The sequence below is a fragment of the Schistocerca gregaria genome, unplaced genomic scaffold, assembly GCF_023897955.1.
Source record: "Schistocerca gregaria isolate iqSchGreg1 unplaced genomic scaffold, iqSchGreg1.2 ptg001048l, whole genome shotgun sequence".
Classification (NCBI taxonomy): Eukaryota; Metazoa; Arthropoda; class Insecta; order Orthoptera; family Acrididae; genus Schistocerca; species Schistocerca gregaria.
This window is the reverse complement of record NW_026062394.1, coordinates 230,001-235,000: the sequence shown is the minus strand read 5'-3', so window position 1 is coordinate 235,000 and position 5,000 is coordinate 230,001. Positions and strand designations below refer to the sequence as shown.

Here is a 5,000-nt window from a genome sequence, read left to right as displayed (position 1 = left end):
CTCGTTAAAGGATTTAAAGTGTACTCATTCCGATTACGGGGCCTCGGATGAGTCCCGTATCGTTATTTTTCGTCACTACCTCCCCGTGCCGGGAGTGGGTAATTTGCGCGCCTGCTGCCTTCCTTGGATGTGGTAGCCGTTTCTCAGGCTCCCTCTCCGGAATCGAACCCTGATTCCCCGTTACCCGTTACAACCATGGTAGGCGCAGAACCTACCATCGACAGTTGATAAGGCAGACATTTGAAAGATGCGTCGCCGGTACGAGGACCGTGCGATCAGCCCAAAGTTATTCAGAGTCACCAAGGCAAACGGACCAGACAAGCCAATCCGATTGGTTTTGATCTAATAAAAGCGTCCCTTCCATCTCTGGTCGGGACTCTGTTTGCATGTATTAGCTCTAGAATTACCACAGTTATCCAAGTAACGTGGGTACGATCTAAGGAACCATAACTGATTTAATGAGCCATTCGCGGTTTCACCTTAATGCGGCTTGTACTGAGACATGCATGGCTTAATCTTTGAGACAAGCATATGACTACTGGCAGGATCAACCAGGGAGCTGCGTCAACTAGAGCTGAGCAGCCGGCCGCCCGGGAGTGTGTCCCGGGGGCCCGCGCGAACACGCAAGCGTCCGCTCAATTATTCTGCAAACAGGAGGAGGCCGAGCTCCCCTGCACGATACACCTCGAAACCCTCTCAGGTCCCGGCGGCGCGCAGCGCCGTCCTAGGTACTTGGTCGGTTTCGAGAGAGGCGCAATCGCCCGGAGTTAGGCGAGTAGACGGTTTTAGTGCGAACACCCTTGCTCCCAACTGAGCTTGCCGCTGCCGACAGAGGCCCGGGAGCGTGCTGTCGTGGCATTGCCGGCGGGAGACAACACGCGCCACCTATGGTGACCGGCAGCTCCAACGCCAGCGCCACACAAGGGCAAAGCCCCACTTGGGTGCAGAAGCGAACTCTCCCAGCACAGCGCACGCGCCAACACGTCCGCACAACTGCGATACAAACCACCTGCGAGAACCGCTGGGGCGACCGAGCAGCAGACGGCGTCGCGGCGCCGAGTGCCAGGCGGCGGCGCATCCTCAACGCACACAGTCCTCAATCAGACCAGCACACTGCAGATGTCCACCGCGCTTCGCACCGGGCTCGGCTGAACCAACTTTGGCCGCCAGGCGCCGCGTGCAGGGTGCGCCGCAGCGTAGCTGCGCCGCCTGCCGGGCCCGTCGGCTGGCGCTCCTGCCACTCGGCGCCCCCCACCAGCCGCCTGTTGCGCGTGCGCCCACGCAGCGCGCGGCCAACACGCCGGGCGGCCCCCCTTCACCGGCCGGGAACAGTCCCACCAAGCCACCGCCGCGTATCGCTTCATACCCACATGGGCCTAGTCACGCGTGTGGATGTGGCGGGTACCGCTGAAACAACCGGTTAATAGCTGTACCGATCGTCGCCATCACAGATTCACCTCCAGCGTGAACAACCGCTCAACAACGGATTTCCAGTTCATTTGCGTATCTTGGGCAGTAAACGTAGATGTCCACCTACATTTGCGAATTCAACAATTCTTGCATGCCAGGATGTCATGTGTCACGACACGCTACATCAGACCACATACACACTGCGACATGTGCAGAAGAGAACACGTGGAAGGTGGCCCGCGCACGTATGCGATGTACCTTCCGCGATCCACTGTCAACCGGCATCTGCGGCATGTCCCAGATATGGAACGCGGTCCACCAGGGTAGCACTTTGTGTGAGGCAATACGACAAAGTCGGAATACACGCGTCACTACATCAGACGGCTCACGCTGACCTGACCTGACCTGACTCACCGCACCACCACCCCCAGCGACCCAGGGTGACATACAATGCGTTCGTACGTTCCTCCCACACGCCTCTACGGCGTACCACAGTGCAACCTAGCTGTTATTGGGAGACGAGACAAGTAGCATCAAGCACAACATATGGAAATTGAGATTCGACACCGTTGGGCACAGCCAGCGTACGGTCACACGTATCACACTACTTCACTCTGTACGTAACGACCGATGATCGGTACAGCGTGTGGGTTACGCGTACGACATCAGCGGACAATGGACACAGACCATACCACGACGTACACTGAGGGCGTCGACATCTGAATGCAACTGAACAGCTGCGAGGCTCATTTAACACTCAAACGCCAGACCGACCAGCTTGAGAGGACAGAGACACAAAGAGGGGGACAGAGGGGGACAGAGGGGGGGGAGGGGGGGGGGTCGGCGATATAGTCCTATTGCAGTACAATTGACAGTGGATAGCAGGAATATGTGGAAAGTAAGCAACACTCGCAAGACATCTACATGAGGATAACAACGACACCAGAGATTCCGAGCAGTGAACTATGTTAGGCAAAGGGACAACGTGGGTTAGGTTAAGGGACAACGTGGGTTAGGTTAAGGGACAACGTGGGTTAGGTTAAGGGACAACGTGGGTTAGGTTAAGGGACAACGTGGGTTAGGTTAAGGGACAACGTGGGTTAGGTTAAGGGACAACGTGGGTTAGGTTAAGGGACAACGTGGGTTAGGTTAAGGGACAACGTGGGTTAGGTTAAGGGACAACGTGGGTTAGGTTAAGGGACAACGTGGGTTAGGTTAAGGGACAACGTGGGTTAGGTTAAGGGACAACGTGGGTTAGGTTAAGGGACAACGTGGGTTAGGTTAAGGGACAACTTGAGTTAGGTTAAGGGACAACTTGAGTTAGGTTAAGGGACAACTTGAGTTAGGTTAAGGGACAACTTGAGTTAGGTTAAGGGACAAATTGAGTTAGGTTAAGGGACAAATTGAGTTAGGTTAAGGGACAAATTGAGTTAGGTTAAGGGACAAATTGAGTTAGGTTAAGGGACAAATTGAGTTAGGTTAAGGGACAACTTGAGTTAGGTTAAGGGACAAATTGAGTTAGGTTAAGGGACAACTTGAGTTAGGTTAAGGGACAACTTGAGTTAGGTTAAGGGACAACTTGAGTTAGGTTAAGGGACAACTTGAGTTAGGTTAAGGGACAACTTGAGTTAGGTTAAGGGACAACTTGAGTTAGGTTAAGGGACAAATTGAGTTAGGTTAAGGGACAAATTGAGTTAGGTTAAGGGACAAATTGAGTTAGGTTAAGGGACAAATTGAGTTAGGTTAAGGGACAAATTGAGTTAGGTTAAGGGACAACTTGAGTTAGGTTAAGGGACAACTTGAGTTAGGTTAAGGGACAACTTGAGTTAGGTTAAGGGACAACTTGAGTTAGGTTAAGGGACAACTTGAGTTAGGTTAAGGGACAACTTGAGTTAGGTTAAGGGACAAATTGAGTTAGGTTAAGGGACAAATTGAGTTAGGTTAAGGGACAAATTGAGTTAGGTTAAGGGACAAATTGAGTTAGGTTAAGGGACAACTTGAGTTAGGTTAAGGGACAAATTGAGTTAGGTTAAGGGACAACTTGAGTTAGGTTAAGGGACAACTTGAGTTAGGTTAAGGGACAACTTGAGTTAGGTTAAGGGACAACTTGAGTTAGGTTAAGGGACAACTTGAGTTAGGTTAAGGGACAACTTGAGTTAGGTTAAGGGACAACTTGAGTTAGGTTAAGGGACAAATTGAGTTAGGTTAAGGGACAAATTGAGTTAGGTTAAGGGACAAATTGAGTTAGGTTAAGGGACAAATTGAGTTAGGTTAAGGGACAAATTGAGTTAGGTTAAGGGACAACTTGAGTTAGGTTAAGGGACAACTTGAGTTAGGTTAAGGGACAACTTGAGTTAGGTTAAGGGACAACTTGAGTTAGGTTAAGGGACAAATTGAGTTAGGTTAAGGGACAAATTGAGTTAGGTTAAGGGACAAATTGAGTTAGGTTAAGGGACAACTTGAGTTAGGTTAAGGGACAAATTGAGTTAGGTTAAGGGACAAATTGAGTTAGGTTAAGCGATAATCTGGTACAGCCACAGTTAGGTTAAGCGATAATCTGGTACAGCCACAGTTAGGTTAAGCGATAATCTGGTACAGCCACAGTTAGGTTAAGCGATAATCTGGTACAGCCACAGTTAGGTTAAGCGATAATCTGGTACAGCCACAGTTAGGTTAAGCGATAATCTGGTACAGCCACAGTTAGGTTAAGCGATAAACTGGTACAGCCACAGTTAGGTTAAGCGATAAACTGGTACAGCCACAGTTAGGTTAAGCGATAAACTGGTACAGCCACAGTTAGGTTAAGCGATAAACTGGTACAGCCACAGTTAGGTTAAGCGATAAACTGGTACAGCCACAGTTAGGTTAAGCGATAAACTGGTACAGCCACAGTTAGGTTAAGCGATAAACTGGTACAGCCACAGTTAGGTTAAGCGATAAACTGGTACAGCCACAGTTAGGTTAAGCGATAAACTGGTACAGCCACAGTTAGGTTAAGCGATAAACTGGTACAGCCACAGTTAGGTTAAGCGATAAACTGGTACAGCCACAGTTAGGTTAAGCGATAAACTGGTACAGCCACAGTTAGGTTAAGCGATAAAGTTGGTTAAATTTGGTATTGTGTGGGAAGGGGGCAGAGAGAGAGGGGGGGGGGGTGGATAGTGGTGGCAGTACACGGATGCCTGAGTCACCGTCAGATACGTCACGTCGGTTCGATGCTTGTAAGCAAGAGGCTGGCGGATGTGTGTCTCTCACTTCTGCAATTTTTCATGTGGTATAACACGAGGGCGGGGGATGATATTTGGTGCCCCTCTGTGTAGGATGTGTGTTGGTGGTGTTGATTTATCTGAGCAATGGTAGTTGTCGGAGGAGTGGGGTATTGTGCTTTTATAGGTGGACCTACTGCTCTGGTTATCATAGTGTCGACGGTGCAATGTGGCAGAGAGGATGCACTCGACATTGTCGCATTCCAGATGTTTACGTATTGTGTGTCTCCGTTGCAGGCCGAGAGTGGTGCATGTTCGAGTGTCTGGCTGACGTGCGATTCACGTTGTGTGCCCAGTCTTACAGCACGTATAGGGACATTCGCA

At 50.2% G+C, this 5,000-nt stretch overlaps 1 non-coding gene across 1 annotated transcript in view; it reads right to left on the bottom strand.

Annotated features, from left to right (window-relative positions):
• Window positions 1-558, bottom strand: part of LOC126327433 (small subunit ribosomal RNA) — a 1,893-nt gene extending 1,335 nt beyond the window's left edge. Inside the window, exon 1 of the ribosomal RNA XR_007561250.1 lies at window positions 1-558. This exon is cut by the window's left edge and continues 1,335 nt beyond it. This is a non-coding gene — a ribosomal RNA (small subunit ribosomal RNA).
• Between the last annotated feature and the right edge of the window lie 4,442 nt (window positions 559-5,000).